The sequence below is a fragment of the Cyprinus carpio genome, chromosome B22, assembly GCF_018340385.1.
Source record: "Cyprinus carpio isolate SPL01 chromosome B22, ASM1834038v1, whole genome shotgun sequence".
Taxonomy (NCBI): Eukaryota; Metazoa; Chordata; class Actinopteri; order Cypriniformes; family Cyprinidae; genus Cyprinus; species Cyprinus carpio.
This window is the reverse complement of record NC_056618.1, coordinates 1,262,026-1,275,085: the sequence shown is the minus strand read 5'-3', so window position 1 is coordinate 1,275,085 and position 13,060 is coordinate 1,262,026. Positions and strand designations below refer to the sequence as shown.

Genomic DNA, 13,060 nt, shown 5'->3' with positions numbered 1-13,060 from the left:
TTGGAGTGCCAGGGAAAACAAGAAGCTCAGTCTGATCCCTGAGGAACCCCACAGGATGTGCTTTGGGTACCTCCCCTCCCCAAGCCACCCGCAAGCCACCCCCCCAAGCCACTCCCCAAGCAAAGTGGAATCCCTGTGATGCCCAGTGATGGAAGGGCAGAAGTCTGCCCCCCGGGAAGTCTGAAATAGGGAAGTCGTAGGCTAGTGGTTAGAGAGTTTGACTCCTAACCCTAAGGTTGTGGATTTGAGTCTCGGGCCAGGAAATACCACTACTGAGGTGAGCAAGGCACCGAACCCCCAACTGCTCCCCGGGTGCCGCATCAAAAATGGCTGCCCTCTGCTCTGGGTGTGTGTTCACTGCTGTGTGTGTGCACTTTGGATGGGTTAAATGCAGAGCATGAATTCTGAGTATGGGTCACCATACTTGGCTGTATGTCACTTCACTTCACTTTAAAGAAGGATCTGATGATTGACAGTGTCAAAAACAGCAGATAGATGCATTAGAGTAAGAACTGATGAGCTTTTGCAATCCGCAGGGCTTCCGTGACTGACAGTAGTGCAGTCTCCACTGAATGGTCACTCCTGAAACTTGACTGATTAGCCTCCAGTTTGTTGTTCTGTGAAAGAAACAATGATATCTGGTTGAAAACAACTCTTTCGAAGGTTTTTGCTATGAATGGAAGGAGAGAGAAAAGGTCTGTAGCTATCTGTAAGAGAAGTGTTTAATGTAGGTTTTTTGAGCAGTGGGGTTTTTTGAATGCAGTGGGGAAGGTGCCTGTGAGGAGAGATGTGTTGATGATGTGTGTGAGTGCTGGTAAATGTGTAGGAGAGATTTTTTCCGTGTAATTTCCGATTGGTTGCCACTGAACTGCTTCATAGCTCATTACTATGAAGTCAACTTGATTTCAACTCTCCTCGACTCCCACTCCGTCCAAGATGTGCTGGCTCGCATTGAAAATTAATGACTTATGGCCACTTTGATGCTCTTTCCGGCGGTGGAGTGAATGCAGGGTTACTGTGACTGCCACATGTGCATTACCGTAAAAACACAGGAGCTCCATGGCAGACTTCTACCCGACAGTCAAAGCGGCATTACGACACGAAAGTATGGACTTAGAGGAGACCATGATGGTGCGATTTGGGACAGGGCCTTAGAAGTATTACCGTCCCCTACTTCTTCTTCTTCCAGGGTTTGGCAAAGAATGTCATATCCAGATGTGTCATATATACAGTGTTATTAAAAAAAATAAAACTATATCCTTCCTTAAATTAGTTTCTCTATGATATTGAAACAATCGATTATAACACATATCTTTTGACTCTTTCTGCAAAATAGTTCCTTTCAAACATGATGAGTTTTTAAATGATAAAAATAATTTTTTTTCCCCCATTAAGAACAGTTAATAATAGCTAGAAGAACATTTATTTGTAGGTAACTATTCTGTGTTTGTGTGTGTGAGAGAGATATAATTATTAATTAATTAATTAATTAATTAATTATTACACATTTTCCCAGATTTTCTCTAGGACCTTTTTTTTACTGGATGATTCCCACTGTGTCCCTTAAGTGTGCTCCAGAATGTCATTTTTCATTTTAACCTCCTAACCTGAGGCATTTCTTCAAATTCTACCTGTAATAGTGGAAAAGAGGATGTTCTGAAAGCCCCACAACTTATTCTTAAAGTTTGTGAGTGAATAACATTTATTTTTCTTAAAGTGGATGCTGGTGCAGAGCTGCAACCATAGTCTATAAATTTAATTACCTATTCTATACAGAGATTGATTTAATGAACAACGTCCAATACGCATTCTGGAGATTAATACATCCTCTTTCCTGTTTCCAAACGTTCTTCTTTCTGGATCACCTTTTTCTTGTATGCAATGCAAATGCCTACCTTTTATTCCACTATCCCACTCCTTTTGCCATTTCTTCCTTATTTGATTTGCTGTTATACCTTTTACTTCTGTTTTAGTTAATGCCACTTTAACTTAGCTTTGTGCAAGTTTCAAAGCCAGTTTTATTCTTTATGAGACTCTTTAAAAATGTGAAGGGCGTTACCTGTAGGTGGCGCATTACACTATGTGATGAGGAATTTACATTGCAAAGCCATTAACAAAATCACTACACTATCCGAGGGTCCCCCCAGAGTAGAGGTCTTTTCGGGTCCTAAAATGTGTACCCGATCTGAATCGACCCAAATAATTTCTTACCCAAACCCAACATGCCACACACCACCCGAGCGTAAATGGCATTGACGTGAACGAGACAGACCTGACTGGACCCGAGCGTAAATGGCATTGACGTGCACAACCTGCAGCCCCGCAGTCAGACAGGAAAAATCTCGGTGTCCTGCTGACTGATTTGGCCACTTCTCCATTAGGCTACTTTGATTTATTCAACATTTATTCAATTTATTATTAGCTACTTTATATTAGTGCCTGCCTGATGGATAGGGCCTACAAGTTATTTCTGAGCTCAGCTTTCATTTGTGACCACTGGATTTGAAAAATAAATGTGATAGTTTGATAAAACAAAAATAAATCGATATAGCCTAATAATTCATAAATTCACTAGTGTCTACAACCTGATCTCTGGCGAAAGGCTTCTGCACACTTCAGGTCTAATCGGGTCCATTTGGGAAATGCATGTTTATTTTATGGAAATAAAATAAACTTACCAGAGGCCACTAATAACGAACCCGACCCAAGTCAGAGGAAGCCTACTCATCGAAGTATTGGACCCGAACCTGCTCTGGTGGACCTCGGGTTTTTAGGTCCAAGTGGACCTGTGACAAAAAAAAACCAAAAAAAAAAAAACTCGGAACTTCTATATATTTTTTATCTCCTCACAAATAAATCCAGCAATGTGCCTTTTTGCTCCCCTTTAGAGGAGGAGTTCTGACACGTTGTTAATGTGTTTTTCTTCCTCTGTGTCAAACACACTTTCACGTTGTGGTCTAATGTACCTGCAGATTAAAGAATAAATGGTTGCTTTTCAGTTCAGAGTCTTGTTAAAACAATTCTGTGCGATGATCTGCTGTCAGTACTTTTTTTCATGGTAAAACAATTCTGTGTAAAGTCAGACTGTGAAGTTCATAAAAGCAGGACAAGAAGATACTCTTCGCCTACAAACCAAACACACATCAAACCAATGGGCACTTTCTACACATGTGAAGAAAACTAACCACAGCAGCAACTAAAAGAAAACTAACCACAGCAGGTTTCAGTTTGACTCTGTTGAAGCTGCTAGTGTCACGCTTCAATTAGACTGGCAATGAGAGATGGCAAATGGTTTTAACTTTTTTTATTATTATTCCTTTTGTCTTACAAAACAACTGAGAGTTGATTACAACACATTTTCAAAATCAGAAATCTCTATTTTACAATGAAAATTTTGGAAAAGTTCACAATATTTCATTATTATTATTTATATTTAACCTAGCTAGTAATTCCTTTCAAACATGATCAATTTTAAATGACAAAAATAATGTTTTCAACCTTTAAGAACAGTTAAAAGATCCAATAATAACTTGAACATTTATATGTAAGTAATATTCTCAGCGTGTGTGTGTGTGTGTGTGTGTGAGAGAGAGAGAGAACTAGGAGGGTCAAAAGGGATTCACACACCAGCTTAGCTCTGCTGTGTGTTACCATCAGTTTGATTGTTTTAGCAGATAGTCTTACTAGCTCAGACTTTCTCTGAACCATTAAAGAAAATGTCTCGCGTGTTAGTTTTGTTCCTTTTATACTGGTGTCATCTGATTGGTAAGTTATGAATGTATTTTTATGGCTTACTGTAATAGTGTCACACATGAGGTCTGTGTTTACAAACTTTGTTTAGGTGCACAGGATCCCACAGTAATCTGAATGTCTTTATTTTAGAGGTTGTTAAATTAGAGAAATGTTTATTTAGCATTTATTTACATGAGATAAAAATGAAAATAAAAAAATACAGGAAATGTCGGTATTCATGACAACTACAGAAGTCAAGGAACTGACTTTAGACTTTGCATCTTAATTTCTGACTTAGACTTTGCATCTTAATTTCTGACATTTGGCTTTGTAAACCAACAATAAGCTTTTTATGAGACCGCTTTTTTACCTGGGGTTACGAAACACTGCTCCGGACTGTGACGTAGTGATTCTAGCTATGACTTTTAACTCAAATCACACTTCACAGAATAGTACAAAACAAAAATAACCACACTTTTTTTTTCCTGTTTCTTTTTAATTTAACTCAAAATGGGGCTTATTTCTTTTTACAATATCCCTTGCTTTTTCAAAGCACGTTAAAGTGCACAGCCAATAAACAACCAAAAATAAACCATCTCATGAATTAATTCACCACATAGGACGGCATCAAAGGATCATACGACTTTTCAAATGAGAAAGAATAATACACGGGTCTACGAGTCATCAATAGATATCAAGCCCAATAAATATAAATATTCCAACACAGGTAAATAATCCAAAACAGTACTTCGGTGCATCCAGTCTCAAAGTCCATAATTAAAGCAACCCAACATAACATATCAACTCACATAACATTAATTTGTAACACAGCAACATATGGTTCTCTCAACAGTTTTGATGACTCTTTTGAATGTTTGGTGTTCTTAAATGGAGGGTTCAAAGGAAAATAATTGATGTTTGATGTGTGTGTGTGTGTGTGTGTGTGTTAGATGTCCGTTAGACCCCATCTTTTCTGAGAGTCACTGATGATTAAATAGCTTCATGGAGATAGATAACTGAACTGTTCAAGGCCTACCTGGAGTCCAACGCACAGTCAGTGGATTTGCGGTCCAGCCAAGACAATATGAACTCACTCAAAGTTGCAGCATTCCAATCTGCGTAGTTCAAACACAGCTGATAAACGAATGGCATACCAAACGTCTAACCACTCGTCCACCGTGCAGCCAGCGAAACTCCTGTAACACTTTAGTCTTCAATCTTGTGGCTTCATTGTCAGCAGCTTTACTTCACAGCGCTTACTGTCTGATGATTCAGCTTTATACGGCCCAGACACCACGAGGAAAGGAGCAGCTTGCAGGAATTGTAGAATCCAGGCACTCCTCCGCAGCGCAGCGAACGAAGCTTTCTTAAGACAGTCATTTCCAGTTGCGTTGTTTCATGTTTTGCACATTTTAAATGTCTACAATCTCCAAGCACTTCATAATTATTACTCTCAGTTCAGCAAACAAAAAACTCAGAGGCCTGTAGTTTGTTTTCCGTCACACTCCCCCTCCGTTGGACAAGGCATCTCATAGTTTCCTTATGAGATGTTTGAAGCATTAAAATCCTAAGAACTCTTCGTCATCTGAGGATTCCTGAAAGAGATCAATAATCTTTTGTCTGTCTTGTGCTTCTACTTCAGAGGCAGTTGGAAAACAGGGCTTTAAATTGCAAACATGAACAACACGGACATCTTCACCTGTAGATTCCAGTGCTATTTGGTAATTCACTGGCCCCATTTGTTGGATTACCCGTAGGGTCCTTTCCATTTTCGGCGCAAGTTTAGCAGTGAAGTTGTCCTTTGCACTGGACTGTGGAAAGTGTCTCATCCATACTCTGTCTCTTTCTATGAATAACATTCTTATTTGTAATTTCGAAGCTGTCTTTGATGTGATTTCTTACTGTTCTCCTTTCGCTCTAGCTTGCAATTGTTTTAAGTGATACACAGTGTCATAGTGCGGGGTGCATCAGGTGACAGATCACAGCTTTCACCTTTCAGAAGCTTGTCCATGGGCCCCTGTGGTTTCCTTCCCAAGTGGAGTTCTGCGGGAGACATTCCAGTGGTTTCTTGCACTGCGGAGTTAATGGCAAATCTTATTTCTGGTAGGTATTGGTCCCATCGTTTATGATTATCTTCTACAAATGCTGCAATCATACTTTTAAGAGTTCGATTGACTCTTTCGGTCATGTTTGTCTGTGGGTGGTAGGCTGTAGTTAATTTTGGTGTTACATTCCAACTCTTACACACTTCTTTGAATATTGCAGACACAAACTGTGTACCTCTGTCAGATACGAGAAAGTCTGGAACTCCCCATCTGGTTAGTACCTCTTTTCTGAATACAGTTGCAACAGTTTTGGCTGTAGCAGTACGAATGGGAAACAGTTCTACCCAACGAGTGAAGTAATCAACAAATACTAAAAGGTATTCATTCTGGTTAGTGCTACGGGGCAATGGTCCCATGATGTCTACACCCATGATCTGACTTGGTCGTGTGCTGTTAATCTTCTGAATTTTCCCAGCAGGTTTCCGTTGGTCAGCTTTTAGGGTTTGGCATTTTATGCATCTTTTTACAAACTGTTTTATATTTGACCACATCCCAGGCCAGAAAGCAACTTCCTGAATTCTCTTGTAAGTTTTAAAGATTCCTGCATGTCCACTTGTGGGGTCACAGTGATAGTGTTCCAGTTTAGATGGCACAAGATCTTTGGGGAGAAAGAGACGATAGTGTGAATGATTTTCGGACACTGTTTTTTAGATACAGCTTATCTTCGATTACTTCATATTTTTCCAATTAGTTCATCTGTAATTGGAAGAGTATTCACATCCTTTTGACAATAACACGGTCACTGTGCTGTTTCTCCCAAATTAGTTAATCTGTAATTGGAAGAGTATTCACATCCTTTTGATCTGAATACAAATTACAGCTTGTATGGGGTGTGAGCCGTGAAAGTGCATCAGGAGCTGCATTCAGTTTCCCTTTCCGATATTCGACAATGAAATCATACTTCTGCAACTGCAGTGCCCATCGCATGAGACGACTGGTGGTTTTTGGAGAATTCATCACCCACTGCAAAACAGAGTGATCTGTAACAACAGTGAACATCCCTATGTTCAAGATAGTGTTGCCATTTCTCTAATGCCCCATATTACGGCTAAACATTCTTTTTCTGTTGCAGAATAATTTGACTCTGTGGGATTAAGAGTTCGACTGGCATAAGCGATTACTTCCTCCCTACCTTGTCCTCTCTTTTGGGTTAACACTGCACCCAGTCCTGTCTCACTGGCATCCGTATACACAATGAAGGATGGTCAAAATTGGGATGTCCGAGGATGGGTGGAGTCTTCAGGCATGTTTTCAATTCTTCAAAAGCCTGTTGGCATTGTGGTGTCCATTGAAAAATTCAGCCCTTTTTCTTTAAGGAATTAAGGGGTTCAGCAATTCTGGAAAAGTTTGCAACAAACCAGTGGTACCACCCGGCTAGTCCAAGAAAACGTTGGACTTCAGATTTCTTGGAACAGGATAGTTTCGAATAGCTTCCACTTTACTTGGGTCAGCGGGTAATGCCTTGGATATTTATTACATGACCTAGGAATGTCACTTTCAGGCAAGCAGAACTTACTTTTTAGAAGATTGATGGTTAAGCCAGCCTCTTGTAATTTTTGGAAAAACAGCTTGGAGGTCAAGGAAATGCTGAGCAACAGATGGAGAATAGACAATAATATCGTCGATGTACACAAAGCAAATACTTCCATGTAGCTCTCCTAAGACAGTCTCCATAAGATGTTGAAAAAGTGGCTGGGGCATTTTTTAAGTCCAAAGGGCATTACATTGAAGTGAAATAGCCCAGCAGGAGTAGTAAAGGCAGTCTTTGCTTTACTGGAAGCATCCATAGTAACTTGCCAGTACCCACTGTTAAGGTCTAGGGTGGAGAAGATAGCAGATCCTGAAAGTGATTCCAAAATTTCGGTGAGGTTTGGCAGTGGGTATGCGTCGCTGTCAGTTATAGCATTTATCTTGCGATAGTCAACGCAGAATCTAAGTTGTCCATTTTTTTTCGGCACTAGGACCACCGGTGAAGACCATCCTGATTGTGAAGGTTCCACAATGCCAGTCTCCAACATTTCCTGAAGCTGCTGATTCACGATGGCTTGTTTGGAAGGTGACATTCGATAAGGCCGTTGCTTTATAGGTATTTGATGATGGGTGTAGATTTGATGTTGAAGTACATTAGTCCGTCCCAAGCGAAGGGTGCACACTTGAGGATTTGTTTCCAGGAGATTATTTAAACCGTAGCTTTTGATCAGTGGTAAGTGTGCTGCATCCACTGCTTGGTAGATGAGTGTTGCGTCATCCTCACTGTCACCATCTTTCAAGGCAAAGGGTAATGTTAAGGGTGGAACAGAACTTAACAGGGAAATACTTAGTGTGGAACGAGTGAGCGATGTTTCCATCTTGCAGACATTGGAACCTCATCTGTGGTGGCACGCTGGCATGACCAGGCTGGAAGCAGTAGTCCATGTCTGTATCAGAGTTAAAGGAATACTTCCCCTGAGACACATTTATCTGCATTCCACTAAAGAAGATAAAGTCTAAGCCCAAAACAATAGAATAAGCAAGAGCTTGGGTTGTCAGCACAGCAACAGGTAAGGGGCAAATTTGGTCATGCAATTTAAGGTAAACATTCAACCATCCTAGGGGCACTTCTGTCTATCCATTGGCCAAATATAATGGTCCAAGAGTCCAAGGACTAAGGCTTTGTTCTGAGGGATCTAGGTCTTTCCCTAAGCTCTCATGAATTAGGGTATAACTCGCTCCCGTGTCAACAATGGCTTTACCGGTCCAGGTACCAATACTGACTGGCACAATTAATTGTTGTGGTACAACAGCAAATGTTGGTCCCTGTGTGGGTGCCATTTTCTGTGACGTAGTGACTCTAGCTGTGACTGTTAACTCAAATCACACTTCACAGAACAGTACAAAACAAAAATAACCACACTTTTTATTTTCCTGTTTCTTTTTAATTTAACTCAAAATGGGGCTTATTTCTTTTTACAATATCCCTTGCTTTTTCAAAGCATGTTAAAGTGCACAGCCAATAAACAACCAAAAATAAACCATCTCATGAATTAATTCACCACATAGGACAGCATCAAGGGATCATACAACTTTCAAATGAGAAAGAATAATACACGGGTCTACGAGTCATCAATAGATATCAAGCCCAATAAATATAAATATTCCAACACAGGTAAATAATCCAAAACAGTACTTCGGTGCATCCAGTCTCAAAGTCCATAATTAAAGCAACCCAACATAACTTATCAACTCATATAAACATTAATTCATAACACAGCAACATATGGTTCTCTCAACAGTTTTGATGACTTTTGAATGTTTGTGTTCTTAAATGGAGGGTTCAAAGGAAAAATAATTGATGTTTGTGTGTGTTTGTGTGTGTGTGTGTGTGTGTGTGTTAGATGTCCGTTAGACCCATCTTTTCCGAGAGTCACTGATGATTAAAATAGCTTCATGGAGATAGATAACTGAACTGTTCAAGGCCTACCTGGAATCCAACGCACAGTCAGTGGATTTGCGGTCCAGCCAAGACAATATGAACTCACTCAAAGTTGCAGCATTCCAATCCCGCGTAGTTCAAACACAGCTGATAAACGAAATGGCATACCAAACGTCTAACCACTCGTCCACCGTGCAGCCAGCGAAACTCCTGTAACACTGTAGTCTTTCAATCTTGTGGTTTCATTGTCAGCGGCTTTACTTCACAGCGCTTACTGTCTGATGATTCAGCTTTCATACGGCCCAGACACCACGAGGAAAGGAGCAGCTTGCAGGAATTGTAGATTCCAGGCACTCCTCCGCAGCGCAGCGAACTAAGCTTTCTTAAGACTTTCTTAAGCTTTCATTTCCAGTTGCGTTGTTTCATGTTTTGCACATTTTAAATTTGTCTACAATCTCCAAGCACTTCATAATTATTACTCTCAGTTCAGCAAACAAAAAAACTCAGAGGCCACCCAACTCCCTCTCATGTGCATCCACACACCTGTCTTTAATTTTGATTTGATTTCTCCATTTCCTCCAGCCTACTGACTCCTCCCACTTGATGCATTGCATTTTGGCGCTTTGTAGTTTGTTTCCCGTCACAGGAGTAGGGTTAGCACCGCTTACGCCCCAGAGCTGGGTTAGCACCGCTTTTTACCTGGGGTTACCAAACAGTGTGGAACTGAGTGTTGTTTGCTTGTTGCTGCTGGACACTTGGCAACAGACAGCCAATCAGAAATTGATCAGCAGGAAATGCATGGTTAAACAAAATTAATGTTCTTTTTAGCAACATCATATGACTCCCTTTTAATTTCTGACTAAACCTGTTCATTTTACCAGGTGTGTTTGGTGCTGAGACAAATGAAATACAGTCAGTTTCAAAAATGGAGGGAGATTCTGTGAGTCTAAACACTGACGTTACTGAAATACATGAAGATGACGACATACTGTGGAATTTTGGAGCCAAAAAGATTGCTGAAATCAATAGAGCTACTGGAATCTTCATCAGATATGAAGATGTTCTTGATGAGAGATTCAGAGACAGACTGAAGCTGGCCAAACAGACTTGGATCTCTGACCATCACAAACATCACAACTCAACACGCTGGATTCTATGAACTAGAGATAAGAGGAGCAAAACTGTCATTAAAAACATTCAGTGTTTCTGTCTATGGTGAATAAGAGGTTATTTATAGCATAGGCTACTTCAAACTTTTAAAAAGTTGACAAACTTAATTGTTATTATCCCATATTTCTCTCATGTTTTCAGCTCGTCTGCCTGTTCCTGTCATCAACAGTAACTCTTCACAATGTTCATCATCATCATCATCATCATCATCATCATCATCATATTGTTCATTGTTGTGTTCAGTATTGAATGTGGGTCATGTGACTCTCTCCTGGTACAAAGGAAACAGTTTATTGTCCAGCATCAGTGTGTCTGATCTCAGCATCAGTCTCTCTCTACCTCTGGAGGTGGAATATCAGGATAAAACCAGCTACAGCTGTGTGCTCAACAATCCCATCAGCAACCAGACTCAACATCTGGACATCACTCAACTCTCCCAAACATGTACATCTACAGCAGAGCTGATATTAGTTGGTTGTTTATATTTCCATAGAGAACTAGGTAATATCCCCTACACATTTCTGTAATAGCAGAAGTGGGATTTTGCTAAATTGTCATAATGAGACTAAAGTCAGTTTGCTGAAAATCACAATTCCGTTTCATTATTGATTATTTGCCCTCTCTCTCTCACCCCCCCACCAACTCAGAATGCCATGGTCATTGTTGTGCTACTTCGGAAGCTGTGATCCGATTGGTCCTCTCTGCATTGGTAGGCGTGGCTACTGTTGTTTTTCTGGTATATGACGTCAGATCTACAAGTGGAGGAGACAAAAAACGGATATCATAAAAAAACGTTGAGATCATGGAGCTTTAGTCTGTAAAGATAAAAAATATATAGCCTACAATCTAAATTTAAATTCCAGTTGAAATACAATTATCAATAAAGTAATATAATGAATGCAGTATGTTAAGACTTTTAGAATATCTGATCATATATGCAGAATTACTTTTAATTATCATTTAATTATCAACATTATCCAATATTTAATTGAAATTTTTGCAATAATTTAATGCAGAAATTAATATTTATTGTCACTTGATAATAATGGGAAAATATTAAATTAAATTTCATTTGTCAAAAAAACAATATAAATCCAGTATAAATCTGAAAATTTTCTGTTTAAATAATATTGACCATAAACACAAAGTGGAACAAACTTTCCATCTCATACACACACATAAACACACAAATATAAATACAAAAAAATACAGATTTCGAATGCATTTTAGAATGTTTAAATATATATTCACAAAATATATATCATAAAGTTGTGAGGATGAGTTGAAGCATCAAGAAAAATGAAGTGAAAATGAAATGAGTCTTAATTACTGGATATATGTGGTCATTGCACTTTAACTATACTTCTTTCCTTAACTAGAATTGCTTAAGTTTTTCCCACCAAACCTGTAGATGACAGCATTCTATCCCTGACACATAGAGCAAAGCCCAAATACAATTTAGATTCAATTAAAAAAATGAATTCAAAATTTTAATGACAACTATACTAGTGTATACACGATCCCAAAATATCTATCAGGTTCATGCTTACCAAGCAATATTTTCAGTGAAAATATAATTTGCTTAAACAATGTTTATTTATAACATTCAAACAGTTTATTTAAAACAGCAGACTGTTAAATTTTTTCACATTCTATTATTAAAAACTACAGTTAATTGATTATACTTACAGTACAATACAAACATGCAAATAAAGTGCAAAAGTGACGACCCGATTCATATACTATGGGAATATTTTTTCCATTTCTTTTCTTCAAAAGGATTTCAAATTCTAATGAGTTCTAATGAACCAAACTCTCCAGCTGTGTGCTGGATCACAGTAATACAAAACTCGCTTTTTGAAGCAAAAAACAATGTGTATGAATTATTATACACTTTGCACATTATAGTGAATACAGTACTTTGACATATGTATGGGAAAATGTAAATTTATATACAAAAATACATTGCCATTTTTTATATTGCCATGTGATTTTGCATATTCCAAAATGATTTTTTGCTACCCATATGTGTCCCTGGAGCACAAAAGCAATCATAAGTTGCTGGGTTTTTAGCAATAGCCGAAAAAAAAACATTGTATGGGTCAAAATTATAGATTTTTCTTTTATACCAAAAATAATTAGGATATTAAGTAAAGATCATGTCCCATGAAGATATTTAGTAAATTTCCTACCGTAAATATACCAAAACTTAACTTTTGATTAATAATAAGTATTGCTAAGAGCTGCTTTAAAGGTGATGTTTTCTCAGTATTTAGATTTTTTGGCATTCTCAGATTCCAGATTATCAAATAATTGTATCTCAAAGCCACAATATTGTCCTATAATAATATTTTTGTATTATTATTATTATTTTTTTTAATTTACCTTTATGACTGGTTTTGTGTGGTCCTGTTTTCAAATGTTTCCATAGATAAAACAGCTCCTTCATTGCAGTTTTGTGTCTATTAGTGGATTGATTTGGTTTGTGTGTCTACAAAACTGTACTAATTCTTACTAACTTACTAAATCATGATAGTTGAAACTTCTTCAGTATTGAGGAACTACCATTACCATACCTTAATGTAGAGCCCCCCCCCCCCCCTTTTCTTTTCTTTTCTTTTCTCCCCCTTAGTTTATGTGG

The 13,060-nt window shown here is 38.5% G+C and overlaps 1 pseudogene; it reads left to right on the top strand.

Annotated features, from left to right (window-relative positions):
• Positions 1 to 3,656: 3,656 nt before the first annotated feature.
• Positions 3,657 to 11,206, top strand: LOC122141449 (annotated as a pseudogene).
• Positions 11,207 to 13,060: the final 1,854 nt, after the last annotated feature.